Here is a 21,712-nt window from a genome sequence, read left to right as displayed (position 1 = left end):
TTTTCGTATATCCATTTGTCTGGTCTTGTTTCCATACACACCTGCTTTTCGTATATCCATTTGTCTGGTCTTGTTTCCATACACACCTGCTTTTCATATATCCATTTGTCTGGTCTTGTTTCCATACACACCTGCTTTTCATGTATCCATTTGTCTGGTCTTGTTTCCATACACACCTGCTTTTCATATATCCATTTGTCTGGTCTTGTTTCCATACACACCTGCTTTTCATGTATCCATTTGTCTGGTCTTGTTTCCATACACACCTGCTTTTCATTTATCCATTTGTCTGTTCTTGTTTCCATACACACCTGCTTTTCATGTATCCATTTGTCTGGTCTTGTTTCCACACACACCTGCTTTTCATTTCCCCAATGAAGCTACTTGTATTTAACCCTCTGTTTCCCATCATGTGTTGTGTGTAGTTGTTTTCATGTTAGGTGGTAGTTTACACGCTCTACTTTTATGTTCCCTTTCTGGAGCGCGTTTGGTTCCTGTAGTGCTCTCGTTTTTTGAGTGTGTTTGGTTCCTGTAGTGTTCTCGTTTTTTGAGCGTGTTTGGTTCCTGTAGTGCTCTCGTTTTTTGAGCGTGTTTGGTTCCTGTAGTGCTCCCGTTTTTTGAGTGTGTTTGGTTCCTGTAGTGTTCTCGTTTTTTGAGTGTGTTTGGTTCCTGTAGTGCTCCCGTTTTTTGAGTGTGTTTGGTTCCTGTAGTGTTCTCGTTTTTTGAGCGTGTTTGGTTCCTGTAGTGCTCTCGTTTTTTGAGCGTGTTTGGTTCCTGTAGTGTTCTCGTTTTTTGAGTGTGTTTGGTTCCTGTAGTGCTCCCGTTTTTTGAGTGTGTTTGGTTCCTGTAGTGTTCTCGTTTTTTGAGCGTGTTTGGTTCCTGTAGTGCTCTCGTTTTTTGAGCGTGTTTGGTTCCTGTAGTGCTCCCGTTTTTTGAGTGTGTTTGGTTCCTGTAGTGCTCCCGTTTTTTGAGTGTGTTTGGTTCCTGTAGTGTTCTCGTTTTTTGAGCGTGTTTGGTTCCTATAGTGCTCTCGTTTTTTGAGCGTGTTTGGTTCCTGTAGTGCTCTCGTTTTTTGAGCGTGTTTGGTTCCTGTAGTGCTCTCGTTTTTTGAGCGTGTTTGGTTCCTGTAGTGCTCTCGTTTTTTGGAACTATAATAAAAGTTTGCCTGTTCATTATACTCTGCTCTCCTGCACTTGACTTCGCCTCCAATGCACCATCCTGTTTCTCTTTCTCTTTATGTAATTCTCTTTCATTTACAAGAAGGATACTGTTAGGTCAAGGTCAAATACTTATATTTGTCCTGTTTCACATATTCAAGTGTGTAACCTGTACAGTGTGCTTTTTGCATATCCCCCTGAGACACCCTCGGTGAGTGGGGTCACGGCATGAGACCATTCGTTTCTTTGGATCTTTCTTTTGAAGTGGTTTTTCGTCCCTTTCAAGATGTTCCTATTAATTAGTTGTTGTTTTTACTAACCTGCAGTATTGAGTGGTTTAGACAAGGTTGATAGGTCTAACTCTTCCGCTGTCATTTGAGGTTTGTGTTTTGGTCTTGAGAGATAATTTGACAGAGTATAGGAGAGGAGAGGAGAGGACAGGACAGGATAGCAGAGGATAGCAGAGGAGAGGAGAGGAGAGGAGAGAGGAGAGGAGAGGAGAGGAGAGGATGGAAGAGAGACTTCAGAACTGTAATGTCTCTGTGTTTATACTTGGTGTGATTGTTCTTTACTGAGTCTGATGTGTGTGTGTGTGTGTGTGTGTGTGTGTGAGAGAGAGGCAGTTATCCCCATCAACATGAGAGAGCGATGATGAAGTAATACACTCCTTCTTGTCTAGTTACATAAGTGCTGGTGCTGAGCCTCTTTCACCATCCCTCTCCCCTGTCCTTCCCATGGACCACAGCCAAAACCTCTGGAGGAGTGACCCTGGACACCCCACCCCACACACAGGCTTTTAATCAGAGGAGCAGTGTTTACATTTTCACCCGATTACCTTCTGATTCCTCACTGAGTAATGCTCCCCAGTGTTCTCTAATGTCCAAGGATGTCATATCGGGTTGAGAAGAGAGAGGGGAGAGAGAGAAGAAGAAGGGATGAAAATAAGAATATTCGGAGGTCCAAAAATATTTAAAATAAACAAAGAGGGTAATGAAAAGGATGAGGGGAGAAGAGGAAGAGCTAGAAGACACGTGACCTCAATGATCTGTACCTCAATTCAATTCAAGGGCTTTATTGGCATGGGAAACGTGTTAACATTGCCAAAGCAAGTGAGGTAGATAATATATAAAGTGAATATATAAAGTGAAATAAACAATAAAAATTAACAGTTAACATCACACATACAGAATTTTCAAAACAATAAAGACACTACAAATGTCATATTATATATATACAGTGTTTTAACAATGTACAAATTGTTAAAGGACAGAAGATAAAATTAATAAGCATAAATATGGGTTGTATTTACAATAGTGTTTGTTCTTCACTGGTTGCCCTTTTCTTGTGGCAACAGGTCACAAATCTTGCTGCTGTGATGGCACACTGTGGAATTTCACTGTTCACTGAGTCTGTACATAGTCAAAGCTTTCCATAATTTTGGGTCAGTCACAGTGGTCAGGTATTCTGCCGCTGTGTACTCTCTGTGTAGGGCCAAATAGCATTCTAGTTTTCTCTGTTAATTCTTTCCAATTTGTCAAGTTATTATCTTTTTGTTTTCTCATGATTTGGTTGGGTCTAATTGTGCTGCTGTCCTGGGGCTCTGTAGGGTGTGTTTGTGTTTGTGAACAGAGCCCCAGGACCAGCTTGCTTAGTTGACTCTTCTCCAGGTTCATCTCTCTGTAGGTGATGGCTTTGTTATGGAAGGTTTGGGAATCGCTTCCCTTTAGGTGGTTATAGAATTTAACGTCTCTTTTCTGGATTTTGATAATTAGTGGGTATCGGCCTAATTCTGCTCTGCATGCATTATTTGCTGTTCTACGTTGTACACGGAGGATATCTTTGCAGAATTCTGCGTGCAGAGTCTCAATTTCGTATTTGTCCCATTTTGTGAAGTCTTGGTTGGTGAGCAGACCCCAGACCTCACAACCATAAAGGGCAATGGGCTCTATGACTGATTCAAGTATTTTTAGCCAAATCCTAATTGGTATGTTGTGGTGTGGGGGCTGTGCTTTGGCAAAGTGGGTGGGGTTATATCCTTCCTGTTTGGCCCTGTCCGGGGGTGTCCTCGGATGGGGCCACAGTGTCTCCTGACCCCTCCTGTCTCAGCCTCCAGTATTTATGCTGCAGTAGTTTATGTGTCGGGGGGCTGGGGTCAGTTTGTTATATCTGGAGTACTTCTCCTGTCCTATTTGGTGTCCTGTGTGAATCTAAGTGTGCGTTCTCTAATTCTCTCCTTCTCTCTTTCTTTCTCTCTCTCGGAGGACCTGAGCCCTAGGACCATGCCCCAGGACCACCTGACATGATGACTCCTTGCTGTCCCCAGTCCACCTGGCCATGCTGCTGTTCCAGTTTCAACTTCCACCTGACTGTGCTGCTGCTCCAGTTTCAACTGTTCTGCCTTATTATTATTCGACCATGCTGGTCATTTATGAACATTTGAACATCTTGGCCATGTTCTGTTATAATCTCCACCCGGCACAGCCAGAAGAGGACTGGCCACCCCACATAGCCTGGTTCATCTCTAGGTTTCTTCCTAGGTTTTGGCCTTTCTAGGGAGTTTTTCCTAGCCACCGTGCTTCTACACCTGCATTGCTTGCTGTTTGGGGTTTTAGGCTGGGTTTCTGTACAGCACTTTGAGATATCAGCTGATGTACAAAGGGCTATATAAATAAATTTGATTTGATTTGATTTATGTTGAAATTTATGTTCCTTGATGGCATAGAATGCCCTTCTTGCCTTGTCTCTCAGATCGGTCTGGCCTATCTGTACCTCTGAATCAGTCTTCCCTATCTGTATCTCTGAATCGGTCTGGCCTATCTGTACCTCTGAATCAGTCTTCCCTATCTGTACCTCTGAATCAGTCTTCCCTATCTGTACCTCTGAATCAGTCTTCCCTATCTGTACCTCTGAATCAGTCTTCCCTATCTGTACCTCTGAATCAGTCTTCCCTATCTGTACCTCTGAATCAGTCTTCCCTAGCTGTACCTCTGAATCAGTCTGCCCTATCTGTACCTCTGAATCAGTCTTCCCTATCTGTACCTCTGAATCAGTCTTCCCTATCTGTACCTCTGAATCAGTCTGGCCTATCTGTACCTCTGAATCAGCCTGGCCTATCTGTACCTCTGAATCAGTCTTCCCTATCTGTACCTCTGAATCAGTCTTCCCTATCTGTACCTCTGAATCAGTCTTTCTTTCTGTCTTTCTGTCTTTTCCTCTTTCTCTCTCAACCTCTCAATCTTTGTCTTTCCCTCTCTCACTCTCCACATCTCAATCTTTCTATCCTTCCCTCTGTCTCTCTCATCCTCTCAATCTTTCTCTTTCCCTCTCTCTCTCAGCCCCTCTTACTTTCCTTCTTTCCTTCTTTCTTACTTTTTTTCTTTCTTTCTTACTTTCTTTCTTTCTTTTCCTTTCCTTTCCTTTCCGTTCCTTTCCTTTCCTTTCCTTTCCTTTCCTTTCCTTTCCTTTCCTTTCCTTTCCTTTCCTTTCCTTTCCTTTTCTTTTCTATTCTTTTCTTTTCTTTTCTTTCCCTATCTCTCTCCTTGCTATGATCAGGTCTCCACTTACCCATGCTCTCTTCAGCCTCTGTCAGTGAGCTATGGGTGAACTTTGACCCTTGACCCCTCACTCTCCAGTCATCAACAAGTCCTCTTGTTGACCTTATCAGACGTGTCAACACTGATCACAGTTTTTATTCTCACCTAGATTGGCCCGCTGCGATATGTCAGATTAATCGTTAAGGTTTAGGTGACAGGGTGGTGTTTATGTGTCTGTGTGTCTATGGGTGTGTGTGTGTACGGGTCTGTGTTTGTGAGCGTGTGTATGCACGGTATGTATTTGTGGTGAATCTAAGAAGTGTAGAGAATGATGCGCTCTCTCTCTCTCTCTTTCTCTCTCTCTCTCTCTCTCTCTCTCTCTCTCGCAGTGCATGGTGGGAGTGTTTTGTGTGGAGGGTTCTGTCCTAACTTATTTTCTGGATTTTGTCTTTGGTCTTTTCTTTCAATTTTTCTTTTCTATGGTGGAGAGTTTATGCAATATTTATTTTAGTGGTATCCACAGGTTTTTTCAAAGTTAGAGTGGAAGGAGATGCTGTCGTTACGACATGGATTCAGGTGTGAGAATGGAGTTAAGGTGGATGAGGTTCTGCTCGCGGTCGGTGAACAGGTAGGAGCTGAATTTATACATTCCGCTTCCAGAATAAACAAAGCTGTGGTTTTGTTCATGAAAAGAACACATTTGGTTGGTAGGCTCATTGCTAGTGGAATATTTTTAAGGGATGTGTTGGTGCCAATTTCGCCTCTTTCTACCCCTTCGACCAGAGTGGTAGTTGCAAATTTGCCACTGTTCACTATGGATTGTCAAATCAGGAAAGAGCTGAGTCGTTTTGGTAAGTCGGCTAGCCATTTTCGTGTCAGCAGGTTTTCAGGCAGATGCCGTTAAGCATGTTGTTTCATTCCGGAGGCAAGTGTTCATGTTTCTAAATAACAATGAGAAACAGCTAAATGTGCATTTTAAAATGAGACATGGGGAGGGGCTCTACGCAGGGTTTGCCAGCGCAGATAGTCTACAGTACAGTGTTTTGAGTGTGGGGATTTGGGGCATAACAGCTTTACCGTAGACAAGGTGAGGGTACAAGCGCCAGTGGGGGAAATCGAGTTCAACATGCAGGGGGCAATGAGGCTGGGCCTAGTCATGCAATAGATGGTGGGGTAGCTGAGGCTGGTCTAGTCAGGTTATGGATGGTGGTGTAGCTGAGGCTGGTCTAGTCAGGTTATGGAGGGTGGTGTAGATGATGCTGGGCCTAGTCAGGTTATGGAGGGTGGTGTAGCTGAGGCTGGTCTAGTCAGGTTATGGATGGTGGTGTAGCTGAGGCTGGTCTAGTCAGGTTATGGAGGGTGGTGTAGCTGAGGCTGGGTCTAGTCAGGTTATGGAGGGTGGTATAGATGAGGCTGGGTCTAGTCAGGTTATGGAGGGTGGTATAGATGAGGCTGGGTCTAGTCAGGTTATAGATGGTGGTGTAGATGAGGCTGGGTCTAGTCAGGTTATGGAGGGTGGTATAGATGATGCTGGGTCTAGTCAGGTTATAGATGGTGGTGTAGATGAGGCTGGGTCTAGTCAGGTTATGGAGGGTGGTGTAGCTGAGGCTGAGTCTAGTCAGGTTATGGAGGGTGGTGTAGCTGAGGCTGGGTCTAGTCAGGTTATGGAGGGTGGTGTAGCTGAGGCTGGGTCTAGTCAGGTTATGGAGGGTGGTATAGATGAGGCTGGGTCTAGTCAGGTTATTCTAGTGGATGAGGAGAGTATAGTGGGGAAGTGTAAGAGACTGGGGGAGAGGAGGAGGGTGTCAAGCGGAAACGGAAAAAGGGGGAGAAGAAATAAGTTGGGAGGGGAGAGGCTGGTGTGGTCAAAAGCACCAAGGAACCTTTGCCTGGTGCTGAGGGGGGGGGGGGGGGGGGGGGTCTTAGACAGGAACTCTCACAGGTAGCGCCTGAGGAGACGCTGGTGGTCGGCAGGTACTGAAACTGAACAATGGATTTTTTTTATACAAAAGACAGAAATGGGGAAGAGCCTCATTCAGTGTCAGTGGGCGTGTTCAGGGGCATCATTAATCAGTTCGACCTAGTGGATGTTTGGAGAACTAAACATCCAAACACAAGACAGTATACATGGGTGAAGGTTTTTGGGGCTAGGGTGAGTGCAGCCTGACTTGATCGGTTTTACATGTCTAGGAATCAGAGCAATAGTCTGTTGGGTGCTACCATTCTCCCGATGGGGTTTTCAGATCACCACATGACCATGGCTCGACTGTCTATTTCACCAGGGCCTTGCAATGCATCCCATTGGAAGTTTAATGTAAAGCTATTGCAAGATGCTACTTTTTACTCAAGTTTCCAGATTTTTTGGGAAAGGTGGAGGCAGCAAAGACAGGAGTATGAGTCTCTGAGTCAATGGTGGGATGTGGGGAAAGTCCAAATTAGGCTTTTCTGTCAACAGTATACAACTCTCTCATCCTCAGAGGCTAGGAGTGTATTGGGGGAACTAGAGTGTTATATTAGTGAGATGGAGGTAGAGATGGTGGGGCAAGGCAATGTAGGCCTCCAGGCTAATTTAGCTGAATTATGTAGGGACCTGGACAGTTTTTTCCAGGTTAAAGCAAAGGGAGCACTTGTAAGAGCCAGGTTCTCCATGCTCAAGGAGATAGATGCTCCCAGCTCCTTCTTCTTTGGTTTGGAAAGACAGAGTGGTGAAGCCAAGGGTATGCATTGTCTACGTCTGTCTGATGGGCGGGTGACCTCTGTGGTGGGGAGATGCGGGAGCGGACTGTGGAGTTTTATACTGAGTTGTATAGGGCAGAAATGTATGGTCCTATGTGTGCTGAGGTCTTGTTTGCAGAACTCCCTAAACTCTCTCTGGCACAGAGGGATGAAATGGACATTCCTCTGTTGTCCCATGAACTGGCAGAGGCCGTAACCCAGATGTCCCCCGGCCGTGTAACGGGGGTTGATGGACTCCCAGTGGAGTTTCCAAAAACATTCTGGGGAATAATTGGACTGGACTTCTTTTGCGTGTTGCGTGAATGGGTCGGGTAGGAGGTAGGTGTGTACCGCTCTCTCGCTCTCTCTCCCTCCCAGTCTCTCTAAAGCTCTGTGTCTGTGTCTGTGTCTCTCTCTCCGATCCAACAGCACACACATTCACCATCTACACTGAGTATACCAAACATTAGGAACACCTTCCTGATACTGAGTTGTAGCCCCCGTCTTGCCCTCACAACACCCTCAATTTGTCGAGGCATGGACTTTACAATGTGTCGAAAGCGTTCCACAGGGAGTTGGTTGTCCTTTGGATGGTGTGCCATTCTTGATACACACAGGAAACTGTTGCAGCATTGCAGTTCTTGACACAAACCAGTCCGTCTGGCACCTACTGCCATAGCTCGTTCAGAGGCACTTAAATCTTGTATCTTTCCCTCTCACCCTCTGAATGGCACTCGTACACAATCCATGTCTCAAGGCTTAAACATATTTGTTTAACCCGTCTCCTCTCCTTCATCTACACTGATTTGAAGTGGATTTAAAAGGTGAGATCAGTAAGTGATCATAGCTTTCACCTGGATTCACCTGGTCAGTCTATGTCATGGAACACAGCCTTAGTTATGAGAGCAGTTGGTAGCAGTGATGAGGTGGAAGAAATAGTTCCCAAGGGTGTCTGTGACTGGTTCGTGGCAGTCTGACAACAGTCTTTACTAGACAAGGCAAATACCGTCTCAGATGGGAAGGCAAAACAGACGGAGAGAAGGAGGAAAACAAGAAACAATTGAATATTCTGCACAGAGCAACGAGTGAAAATATGTTGTCGCCACACTTGATACACAAATAAGTGGGAATGCACACACACACACACACACACACACACACACACACACACACACACACACACACACACACACACACACACACACACACACACACACACACAAACACAAAAGAGAATTTGAGGTCGACTTTATGCCCCCAAAAAACATCTTGGTTCTTTTCAAACTGCAATTAAAGTATTCCGTGAGGCTAAGGCAGAGAGTAATGGAGTACTTTCTATTCGTCTGAATGCCTCGGGACTTAGCAGGACCACAGTCTGAGAATGCCTGTCTTTTACAGGTCTGTTACAAGGTCTGTCTGTTACAAGGTCTGTCTGTTACCAAGTCTGTCTGTTACAAGGTCTGTCTGTTACAAGGTCTGTCTGTTGCAAGGTCTGCCTGTTACCAGGTCTGTCTGTTGCAAGGTCTGTCTGTTACAAGGTCTGTCTGTTGCAAGGTCTGTCTGTTGCAAGGTCTGTCTGTTACCAGGTCTGTCTGTTACAAGGTCTGTCTGTTACCAGGTCTGTCTGCCACAAGGTCTGTCTGTTACAAGGTCTGTCTGTTACAAGGTCTGTCTGTTACCAGGTCTGTCTGCCACAAGGTCTGTCTGTTACCAGGTCTGTCTGCCACAAGGTCTGTCTGTTACCAGGTCTGTCTGCCACAAGATCTGTCTGTTACCAGGTCTGTCTGCCACAAGGTCTGTCTGTTACCAGGTCTGTCTGCCACAAGGTCTGTCTGTTACCAGGTCTGTCTGCCACAAGGTCTGTCTGTTACCAGGCCTGTCTGCCACAAGGTCTGTCTGTTACCAGGTCTGTCTGCCACAAGGTTTGTCTGTTTCAAGGTTTGTCTGTTACCAGGTCTGTCTGCCACAAGGTTTGTCTGTTGCAAGGTCTGTCTGTTACCAGGTCTGTCTGCCACAAGGTCTGTCTGTTACCAAGTCTGTCTGCCACAAGGTTTGTCTGTTTCAAGGTCTGTCTGTTACAAGGTCTGTCTGTTACCAGGTCTGTCTGCCACAAGGTGTCTGTTACCAGGTCTGTCTGTTTCAAGGTCTGTCTGTTACAAGGTCTGTCTGTTACCAAGTCTGTCTGCCACAAGGTCTGTCTGTTACCAGGTCTGTCTGTTACAAGGTTTGTCTGTTACCAGGTCTGTCTGCCACAAGGTCTGTCTGTTACCAGGTCTGTCTGCCACAAGATCTGTCTGTTACCAGGTCTGTCTGCCACAAGGTCTGTCTGTTACCAGGTCTGTCTGCCACAAGGTCTGTCTGTTACCAGGTCTGTCTGCCACAAGGTATGTCTGTTACCAGGTCTGTCTGCCACAAGGTCTGTCTGTTACCAGGTCTGTCTGCCACAAGGTCTGTCTGTTGCAAGGTCTGTCTGTTACAAGGTCTGTCTGTTGCAAGGTCTGTCTGTTGCAAGGTCTATCTCTTACAAGGTCTGTCTGTTGCAAGGTCTGTCTGCCACAAGGTCTGTCTGTTACAAGGTCTGTCTGTTGCCAGGTCTGTCTGCCACAAGGTCTGTCTGTTGCAAGGTCTGTCTGTTACCAGGTCTGTCTGCCACAAGGTTTGTCTGTTACCAAGTCTGTCTGCCACAAGTTTGTCTGTTTCAAGGTTTGTCTGTTACCAGGTCTGTCTGCCACAAGGTTTGTCTGTTTCAAGGTTTGTCTGTTTCAAGGTTTGTCTGTTTCCAAGTCTGTCTGCCACAAAGTTTGTCTGTTTCAAGGTTTGTATGTTACCAGGTCTGTCTGCCACAAGGTTTGTCTGTTGCAAGGTCTGTCTGTTACCAGGTCTGTCTGCCACAAGGTCTGTCTGTTACCAAGTCTGTCTACCACAAGGTTTGTCTGTTTCAAAGTCTGTCTGTTACAAGGTCTGTCTGTTACCAGGTCTGTCTGTTACCACGTCTGTCTGTTTCAAGGTCTGTCTGTTACAAGGTCTGTCTGTTACCAAGTCTGTCTGCCACAAGGTCTGTCTGTTACCAGGTCTGTCTGTTACAAGGTTTGTCTGTTACCAGGTCTGTCTGTTTCAAGGTTTGTCTGTTTCAAGGTCTGTCTGTTACCAGGTCTGTCTGCCACAAGGTCTGTCTGTTACCAGGTCTGTCTGCCACAAGGTTTGTCTGTTTCAAGGTCTGTCTGCCACAAGGTCTGTCTGTTACCAGGTCTGTCTGCCACAAGGTCTGTCTGTTACCAGGTCTGTCTGCCACAAGGTCTGTCTGTTACCAGGTCTGTCTGCCACAAGATCTGTCTGTTACCAGGTCTGTCTGCCACAAGGTCTGTCTGTTACCAGGTCTGTCTGTTACAAGGTCTGTCTGTTACAAGGTCTGTCTGTTACCAGGTCTGTCTGCCACAAGGTCTGTCTGCCACAAGTTTTGTCTGTTTCAAGTTTCTCTCTCTCTCTCTCTCTCTCTCTCTCTGCGTTAACATTGCCAAAGCAAGTGAGATAGATAATAAATAAAAGTGCAATAAACAATATAATATGAACAATAAACATTACACTCACTCACAAAAGTTTCAAAGGAATAGAGACAATGGTGTTTGTTCTTCAATGGCTGCCCTTTTCTTGTTGCAACAGGTCACACATCTTGCTACGGTGATGGCACACTGTGGTATTTTATCAATTTATCAGTTTATCAAAATTGGGTTTGTTTCCAAATTCTTTGTGGATCTGTGTAATCTGAGGAAATATGTGTCTCTAATATGGTCACCATAGTGTAGCTCAGTTTCCACCCCATGTTGTGGTCAGTGTGCCCAGTCTGCCTACGGTGACCTCTCTCAATAGCTATGCTCACTGAGTCTGTACATAGTCAAAGCTTTCCTTAATGTTGGGTCAGTCACAGCGGTCAGATATTCTGCCACTGTGTACTCTCTGTTTAGGGACAAATAGTATTCTAGTTTGCTATGTTTTCTTGTTCATCTACAAGACCCTGCTAGGTAAAGTCCCCCCTTATCTCAGCTCGCTGGTCACCATAGCATCTCCCACCTGTAGCACACGCTCCAGCAGGTATATCTCTCTAGTCACCCCCAAAACCAATTCTTTCTTTGGCCGCCTCTCCTTCCAGTTCTCTGCTGCCAATGACTGGAACAAACTACAAAAATCTCTGAAACTGGAAACACTTATCTCCCTCACTAGCTTTAAGCACCAACTGTCAGAGCAGCTCACAGATTACTGCACCTGTACATAGCCCACCTATAATTTAGCCCAAACAACTACCTCTTTCCCAACTGTATTTAATTAATTAATTAATTTTGCTCCTTTGCACCCCATTATTTTTATTTCTACTTTGCACATTCTTCCATTACAAAACTACCATTCCAGTGTTTTACTTGCTATATTGTATTTACTTTGCCACCATGGCCTTTTTTGCCTTTACCTCCCTTCTCACCTAATTTGCTCACATTGTATATAGACTTGTTTATACTGTATTATTGACTGTATGTTTGTTTTACTCCATGTGTAACTCTGTGTCGTTGTATGTGTCGAACTGCTTTGCTTTATCTTGGCCAGGTCGCAATTGTAAATGAGAACTTGTTCTCAACTTGCCTACCTGGTTAAATAAAGGTGAAATAAAATAAAATAAATTGTTAATTCTTTCCAATGTGTCAAGTAATTATATTTTTGTTTCCTCATGGTTTGGTTGGGACTAATTGTGATCCTGTCCTGAGGCTCTGTTTGTGTTTGTGAACAGATCCCCAGGACCAGCTTGCTTAGGGGACTCTTCTTCAGGTTCATCTCTTAGTAGGTGATGGCTTTGTTCTGAAAGGTTTGGGAATCTCTTCCTTTTAGGTGGCTGTATAATTTAACGTCTCTTTCTGGATTTTGATCATTAGTGGGTATCGGCCTAATTCTGCTCTGCATGCATTATTTGGTGTTTTATGTTGTACACTGTCTCTCTCTCTCTCTCTCTCTCTCTCTCTGTCTCTCTCTCTTCCACTCTCTCTCTCTCTCTCTCTCTCTCTCTCTCTCTCTCTCTCTCTGTCTCTCTCTCTCTGTCTCTCTCTCTTCCACTCTCTCTCTCTCTGTCTCTCTCTCTCTCTGTCTCTCTCTCTCTCTGTCTCTCTCTCTTCCACTCTCTCTCTCTCTGTCTCTCTCTCTCTCTCTCTCTCTCTCTCTCTCTCTCTCTCTCTGTCTCTCTCTGTCTCTCTCTCTGTCTCTCTCTCTCTCTCTCTCTGTCTCTCTCTCTCTCTCTCTGTCTCTCTCTCTCTCTCTCTCTCTCTCTCTCTCTCTCTCTCTCTCTCTCTGATATTTATTTGGAGGTATTTGGGTTTTTCCTCTGGGTTTAATAAGATTTTGAATCCATTTGTCATTTCTGCGAATAATCATTATCTTGGTGAGAACTATTTCTCACAGTAGAGGAGAAAGTGGATCTCTCTCTACCGCCCTTGTCTTGCAGTGACCATAGACACACTCGTCTTTTGGTAGCCATGTATTTTTATGTACAGTGGCTTGCAAAAGTGTTCATCCTCCTTGGCATTTTCCCTATTTTGTTGCCTTACAACCTGGAATTAAAATAGATTTTTGGGGGGATTGTATCATTTGATTTACACTACATGCCTACCACTTTGAAGATGCAAAATATTTAGAACTGCGAAAGAAACAAGAAATAAAACAAAAAAAAACCCCTGAAAACTTGGGTGTCTATAACTATTTACCCTCCCAAAGTCAATACTTTGTAGAGCCACCTTTTGCCAAAATTACAGCTGCAAGTCTCTTGGGGTATGTCTCTATAAGCTTGGCACATTTAGCCACTGGGATTTTTGCTCATTCTTCAAGGCAAAACTGCTCCTGCTCCTTCAAGTTGGAAGGTGTACAGCAATCTATAAGTCATACCACAGATTCCCATTTGGATTGAGGTTTGGGCTTTGACTGGGCCATTCCAAGACATTTAAATGTTTCCCCTTAAACCACTCAAATGATGCTTTAGCAGTAGGCTTACGGTCGTTGTCACGCTGCCACGCTGATCCTCAACACTGGAGCTCCCCAGGGGTGTGTGCTCAGTCCCCTCCTGTACTCCCTGTTCACCCACGACTGCATGGCCAGGCACGACCCCAACACCATCATTAAGTTTGCAGACGACACAACAGTGGTAGGCCTGATCACCGACAATGACGAGACAGCTTATAGGGAGGAGGTCAGAGACCTGGTCGGGTGGTGCCAGAATAACAACCTCTCCCTCAACGTAACCCAGACTAAGGAGATGATTGTGGACTACAGGAAAAGGAGGCCCGAGCACACCCCCATTCTCATCGATGGGGCTGTAATGGAGCAGGTTGAGAGTTTCAAGTTCCTTGGTGTCCACATCACCAACAAACTAGAATGGTCCAAACACACCAAGACAGTCGTGAAGAGGGCACTCTGTAAACCGAAAAGATTTGACATGGGTCCTGAGATCCTCAAAAGGTTCTACAGCTGCAACATCAAGAGCATCCTGACTAGTTGCATCACTGCCTGGTACGACAATAGCTCGGCCGCTGACCGCAAGACACTACAGAGGGTAGTGCGAAAAGCCCAGTACATCACTGGTTGCCAAGCTGCCCACCATCCAGGACCTCTACACCAGGCGGTGTCAGAGGAAAGCCCTAAAAATTGTCAAAGACCCCAGCCACTCCAGTCATAGACTGTTCTCTCTACCAACGGATGGCAAAGTGGTACCGGTGTGCCAAGTCTAGGACAAAACTGCTTCTCAACAGTCTTTACCATCTTTATAAGACTCCCGAACAGGAAATCAAATGGCTACCTGTACTATTTGCATTGTGTGCCCCCCCAACCCCCTTTTTTTACGATGCTGCTACTCTCTGTTTATCATATACAGTGGGGCAAAAAAGTATTTAGTCAGCCACCAATTGTGCAAGTTCTCCCACTTAAAAAGATGAGAGAGGCCTGTCATTTTCATCATAGGTACACTTCAACTATGACAAATGAGAGAAAAAAATCACATTGTAGGATTTTTAATGAATTTATTTGCAAATTATGGTGGAAAATAAGTATGGGTCTGGTAGAGCTGTGATGTGATGGGCCTGGGTCTGGTAGAGCTGTGCTGTGATGGTTCTGGGTCTGGTAGAGATGTGCTGTGATGGGCCTGGTTCTGGTAGAGCTGTGCTGTGATGGGCCTGGGTCTGGTAGAGCTGTGCTGTGATGGGCCTGGTCTGGTAGAGCTGTGATGGGCCTAGAGCTGTGATGGGCCTGGTCTGGTAGAGCTGGAATGGGCCTGGTCTGGTAGAGCTGTGCTGTGATGGGCCTGGTTCTGGTTGAGCTGTGCTGTGATGGGCCTGGGTCTGGTAGAGCTGTGCTGTGATGGGCCTGGTCTGGTAGAGCTGTGATGGGCCTGGTCTGGTAGACCTGTGCTGTGATGGGCTGGGTCTGGTAGACCTGTGCTGTGATGGGCTGGGTCTGGTAGACCTGTGCTGTGATGGCCTGGGTCTGGTAGACCTGTGCTGTGATGGGCTGGGTCTGGTAGACCTGTGCTGTGATGGGCTGGGTCTGGTAGACCTGTGCTGTGATGGCCTGGGTCTGGTAGACCTGTGCTGTGATGGGCTGGGTCTGGTAGACCTGTGCTGTGATGGCCTGGGTCTGGTAGACCTGTGCTGTGATGGGCTGGGTCTGGTAGACCTGTGCTGTGATGGGCTGGGTCTGGTAGACCTGTGCTGTGATGGGCTGGGTCTGGTAGACCTGTGCTGTGATGGCCTGGGTCTGGTAGACCTGTGCTGTGATGGCCTGGGTCTGGTAGACCTGTGATGGGCCTGGTCTGGTAGACCTGTGCTGTGATGGCCTGGGTCTGGTAGACCTGTGATGGGCTGGGTCTGGTAGACCTGTGCTGTGATGGCCTGGGTCTGGTAGACCTGTGATGGCCTGGGTCTGGTAGACCTGTGATGGGCTGGGTCTGGTAGACCTGTGATGGGCTGGGTCTGGTAGACCTGTGCTGTGATGGCCTGGGTCTGGTAGACCTGTGCTGTGATGGGCTGGGTCTGGTAGACCTGTGCTGTGATGGCCTGGGTCTGGTAGACCTGTGCTGTGATGGGCTGGGTCTGGTAGACCTGTGCTGTGATGGGCTGGGTCTGGTAGACCTGTGCTGTGATGGGCTGGGTCTGGTAGACCTGTGCTGTGATGGGCTGGGTCTGGTAGACCTGTGCTGTGATGGGCTGGGTCTGGTAGACCTGTGCTGTGATGGGCTGGGTCTGGTAGACCTGTGCTGTGATGGGCTGGGTCTGGTAGACCTGTGCTGTGATGGCCTGGGTCTGGTAGACCTGTGCTGTGATGGGCTGGGTCTGGTAGACCTGTGCTGTGATGGCCTGGGTCTGGTAGACCTGTGCTGTGATGGCCTGGGTCTGGTAGACCTGTGCTGTGATGGGCTGGGTCTGGTAGACCTGTGCTGTGATGGCCTGGGTCTGGTAGACCTGTGATGGGCTGGGTCTGGTAGACCTGTGCTGTGATGGCCTGGATCTGGTAGACCTGTGCTGTGATGGCCTGGGTCTGGTAGACCTGTGCTGTGATGGCCTGGGTCTGGTAGACCTGTGCTGTGATGGGCTGGGTCTGGTAGACCTGTGCTGTGATGGCCTGGGTCTGGTAGACCTGTGATGGGCTGGGTCTGGTAGACCTGTGCTGTGATGGGCTGGGTCTGGTAGACCTGTGCTGTGATGGGCTGGGTCTGGTAGACCTGTGCTGTGATGGGCTGGGTCTGGTAGACCTGTGCTGTGATGGGCTGGGTCTGGTAGACCTGTGCTGTGATGGCCTGGGTCTGGTAGACCTGTGCTGTGATGGGCTGGGTCTGGTAGACCTGTGCTGTGATGGGCTGGGTCTGGTAGACCTGTGCTGTGATGGCCTGGGTCTGGTAGACCTGTGCTGTGATGGCCTGGGTCTGGTAGACCTGTGCTGTGATGGGCTGGGTCTGGTAGACCTGTGCTGTGATGGCCTGGGTCTGGTAGACCTGTGAGGGGCTGGGTCTGGTAGACCTGTGCTGTGATGGCCTGGATCTGGTAGACCTGTGCTGTGATGGCCTGGGTCTGGTAGACCTGTGCTGTGATGGGCTGGGTCTGGTAGACCTGTGATGGGCTGGGTCTGGTAGACCTGTGCTGTGATGGGCTGGGTCTGGTAGACCTGTGCTGTGATGGCCTGGGTCTGGTAGACCTGTGCTGTGATGGGCTGGGTCTGGTAGACCTGTGCTGTGATGGGCTGGGTCTGGTAGACCTGTGCTGTGATGGGCTGGGTCTGGTAGACCTGTGCTGTGATGGCCTGGGTCTGGTAGACCTGTGCTGTGATGGGCTGGGTCTGGTAGACCTGTGCTGTGATGGCCTGGGTCTGGTAGACCTGTGATGGGCTGGGTCTGGTAGACCTGTGCTGTGATGGCCTGCGTCTGGTAGACCTGTGCTGTGATGGCCTGGGTCTGGTAGACCTGTGCTGTGATGGGCTGGGTCTGGTAGACCTGTGCTGTGATGGGCTGGGTCTGGTAGACCTGTGCTGTGATGGGCTGGGTCTGGTAGACCTGTGCTGTGATGGGCTGGGTCTGGTAGACCTGTGCTGTGATGGCCTGGGTCTGGTAGACCTGTGCTATCCTGTGCTTTGCCTCTCCCCCTCTCTCCATATGAGAAACACAAGCGCACACACTGGAACAGTTACACTCACTTGCATGCACATTGTGAAAAACATATTTTAGACATTCCTTTTCAGTAGAATTCCATGTGAATCACACTGCTCCAATGGAAGAAAGATATGTGGTTAAAGCTCCACCCACAACAACATGTTTCACCTTCCATGGTCCCAGTTAAGCCCTACAGTTTTGTAAAGGCATTGACTAGACCTCTTTTCTCTTTCATTCTAGAATGTGAAGACTCCCAGGAATCCAGTCAACCAATGCCATTCAGTCAGTGTGGGATGGATGAGTCAGTGTAATTGATTTCCAGCGCCAAGTTAGCAGTTGGCATTCTGAGAGAATAGCAGTCTCAAACATGGCCAAGGCCTCAGCCTTCAACTGACACTCAATGTTTGTTTGTGTGTGTTTGTGTGTGACCTGAATATTTGCCAATAACTTTGTATATTGCTTATTTTTATTTCCATGAATAATGCAGGGAATATACACTCTCTGGGGGTTTATGTGTGTATGTGTGTGTGTGTGTTGTGTAGACGGAGTAGTATCCTAGCTTTACTACCTTTTATTCATCAGAGTCACTGACAGAAAACTGTGACAATAAAACAAAGACAACAGCATTATCGTGAGAGAGAGAGAGAGAGAGAGAGAGAGAGAGAGAGAGGGGGAGAAAGATGGAGGGAGAGAGAGGGAAAGAGAGAGGCAGAGAGAGAGAGAGGGAGAAAGACGGAGGGAGAGAGAGGGAAAGAGAGTGACAGAGAGAGAGAGAGGGAGAAAGACGGAGGGAGAGAGAGGGAAAGAGAGAGGCAGAGAGAGAGAGGGAGAATGACGGAGGGAGAGAGAGGGAAAGAGAGAGGCAGAGAGAGAGAGAGGGAGAAAGACAGAGGGAGAGAGAGGGAAAGAGAGAGGCAGAGAGAGAGAGAAAGCGAGAGAGGCAGAAAGCGAGAGAGGCAGAGAGGAAGAGAGGGAGAGGGCGGCAGAGAGAGGGAAGGAGAGAGGGGGAGAGGGAGAGGGAGAAATATGGAGAGAGGAGGGGGAGAGGGAGGGAGAGAGTGGGTAGAGGGAGAAATACGGAGAGAGGAGGGTGAGAGATGAAAAGAAGGAGGGAGAGAGGCAGAGAGTGAGCGAGGCGGAGAGAGGGAGAGAGAGAGGGAGGGAGAGAGTGTGAGAGAGGAGGGAGAGAGCGAGGAAGAGGGAGAGAGATATTTTGGTTTGCTGTGGTGCAGAGATGAGTCATTGACTGTCCTTGTTCCTCTCATCTGAAAAGAGGCAGTGAAAAGTTCATTGAAGCTGTTCGTCTGAAGATAAAAAAACAACAAAACAAAAAAGCTACAAAAAACAAAGAGTTCCTCTCTTAAGAATGTGACCCTCTTAACTCCTATCATTTCCAAGCGGCAGTTGTCTTTCATATACACACCATGATGTCGCCACCCTGTTTAGTCAAGAGATGGCGCTAGAACTACATGCCTGCTGTCTCTCCTTGCTCTCTGAACACCCCGCTTATAATACAGAGTTATCTGGAGGACAGTTTCATTGATTTAGATTAGTGTGGCTCGCTCTACCTGCCCCCATGGCTCAGCATGGGGTATGAACTCATCTTCCCAGTGCCGGTGGGGAGAGAGGGAGCATTTTACACAATTTCTCTATGGGTGAGTCCCACTGGATTTGGAAAGGAAATCTAGACAATGACTTTGTATTCTTGAGGTGGATTTCTCTCCACTTCTCTCTCTACCTTCACTACCACTGATCTGTGAGAACATCATAGGTAAAAGTAATATGTCAACCCTCAGGGATCATAAGGAAGGGAGGTGAGGACAGGATGAATTGAGCGTGTTGAAACTGAGTGTTCAAATGAATCATCACAGCATCTCAGTAGTCTAAGTGGCTTTCTCTCCTCCTCTCCTCTCCTTCATCTGCTCTGATGTGAAAGAAGTGGACAGGTACAAACAGAGTCCCAGTGGGCATCCATTATCTCACTTTGACCTGTCCAGTCCCTTTAGATCAGTGCAGATGACTGAAAGGAGACAGGGATAGCATGGGAGGGGACTGAGACCACTGAGATGCCTCTCTGTGTCTACCCTTGTTGAGCAAGGAAACCAACAGAACCGGAGCCCTCTGGGACTGGAGTTGTGTACCTCTGGCCAATACAGTGATTTCTTCATTGTTTGCAGTTCTGCAGGTATTTTGATAGTAAGCATTATGGTGTTGACCCCACATAGACCTCCAGTGGGCTTAGGACAGCAGCTGTCATATTGCTCATTTGGTGACCACTGAAGGGCTAACAGACTGAGTCTGGGCCGTCAATGGAAAGATACAGATGGGTAGATATCGTGAAAGGAAGGTAGGGGAAAGGATGGAAGGAAAGAAGTGAGAATGCAATACAAAGATAGAAAAAACAAGTTGCGTCTGTGGTTATTATGCTAACAAAGCTAATTTAATGAGTATGATAATGATCATCTAATTTAATGGAGCATTCATTTGAAGACAGCAGGGATGATATCAGCCTCTCCCTTTTTCCTCTGTCCTTTTTCTCTCTTCTCCTCTTTCAATCTTTTTCTCTCTTCTCCTCTTTCAATCTTTTTCTCTCTTCTCCTCTTTCAATCTTTTTCTTTCTTCTATGTTTCCTTTCTCAAACCTCCTTACTGCTGCTTCCACTTTTCGCCTTCTATTTTGGACTCAATCTCTCTCTCATTCCCAGCTCCCTTAATATTATCTAGTTTACTAAAACTTCCCTGTTTCTCTTCCCTCTCTGGCTCACTGGGAAAACAAGCATGTGGCTTAGAGCAGTTTTAGGAAACTAGGATGAGAGAAACAGCTTTGGCAATGTAAACGTACAGTATGTTTCACATGCCAATAAAGAGCACTTTCAATTGAATTGAAACAGAAAGGGATTCATGTGACTGCTGCCCTCAAAACCTTCATCAGGTGTGTTTTGCTCATGTTCAAGTCCCCCTCTCTCCCTCTGCTCCCTTCTCTCTTGCCCACTCTCTCCTTGTCTCCCCCTCTCTCCCTCTGCTCCCTTCTCTCTTGCCCACTCTCTACTTGTCTCCCCCTCTCTCCCTCTGCTCCCTTCTCGCTTGCCCACTCTCTCCTTGTCTCCCCCTCTCTCCCTCTGCTCCCTTCTCTCTTGCCCACTCTCTCCTTCTGCCCCCTCTCTCTTGTCTCTCCCTCCTTACCTTTCTTGCCCTCTCTCGCCTTACCTTTCTTGCCCTCTCTCTCCTTATCTCTTTCTCCTTACCTTTCTTGCCCTCTCTCTTCTTGTCTCTCTCTCTCCTTACCTTTCTTGCCCTCTCTCTCTCCTTGTCTCTCTCTCCTTACCCTTCTTGCCCTCTCTCTCCTGGTCTCTCTCTCCTTACCTTTCTTGCCCTCTCTCCACCCCACTCACTCACTTCCCTCTTTCCTCGATTTCTCTCCCTCTCCCTTCATCCCCTCCCTCTCCCTCTCCCTTCATCCCCTCCCTCTCCCTCTCCCTCTCCCTTCATCCCCTCCCTCTCCCTTTCCCTCTCCATCTCCCTTCATCCCCTCCCTCTCCCTCTCCCTCTCCCTCTCCCTCCCTCCCTTCATCCTCTCCCTCTCCCTCTCCCTCTCCCTCTCCCTCTCCCTTCATCCTCTCCCTCTCCCTCTCCCTCTCCCTTCATCCCCTCCCTCCCCTTCTCCTTCTCTCTCTGTTCTTATATGGGACAGTGATGAATGTGTTGTTCTAGCAGACGGTGACGAGGTTGGGAACTATGGCCTCTAGAGATACGGGCCTGAGCACAGGGATGTGTGTGAGTGTGTGTGTGTGTGTATGTGTGCACACCCACACATATACACCCCCACACATGCACACTCCCACATAAGTACACACCCACACACAAACACACCCACAAACATGCAGGCTCGCACAAACCCACACACACACACACACGCTCAAAATTACACACCCACACACATACACACCTACACAAACACACACACACACACACACACACACACACACACACACACACACACACACACACACACACACACACACACACACACACACACACACACACACACACACACACACACACACACACACACACACACACAAACACCCACACGCATACACATATACACACCTACACACATGCAGACAAACAAGTATGTACACATCCACACACCCAGCCAATCAATCATCAATATAGAGTTTATTGTGTGCTGACAACATTGTGACGTGCTCTACCTGCTCACATCCTCACGCTTGTCTGTTGCCTGTTGAGTGGTGCAACTTGTTGTTTCTGAACATGACTCACACAGTCGCAGGTCTCTTGGGGTTTTAGAGGTGAGAGGTCACGGGCGTAGACAACTACGGTCTGGCACCTACCACAACCAGCCGTTGCTATGGTGATGTGGGGGTGGTGGGGTGGGACAGGGCCATCAGTTGGTTGGTGCTTTAAGCAGAATGGTTAGGACTGCTGACGTGGGCTTAACGAGGCCTCTCACGTGAGGAGAGAGGGGCAGCAAGAGAGAGGGAGGGCAAGAGAGAGGGAGAGCAAGAGAGAGGGAGAGCAAGAGCAAGAGAGAGGGAGAGCAAGAGAGAGGGAGAGCAAGAGAGAGGGAGAGCAAGAGAGAGGGAGAGCAAGAAAGAGGGAGAGCAAGAGAGAGGGAGAGCGAGA

The sequence above is a fragment of the Oncorhynchus nerka genome, linkage group LG11, assembly GCF_034236695.1.
Source record: "Oncorhynchus nerka isolate Pitt River linkage group LG11, Oner_Uvic_2.0, whole genome shotgun sequence".
Taxonomy (NCBI): domain Eukaryota; kingdom Metazoa; phylum Chordata; class Actinopteri; order Salmoniformes; family Salmonidae; genus Oncorhynchus; species Oncorhynchus nerka.
This window is presented reverse-complemented; position numbering follows the sequence as displayed.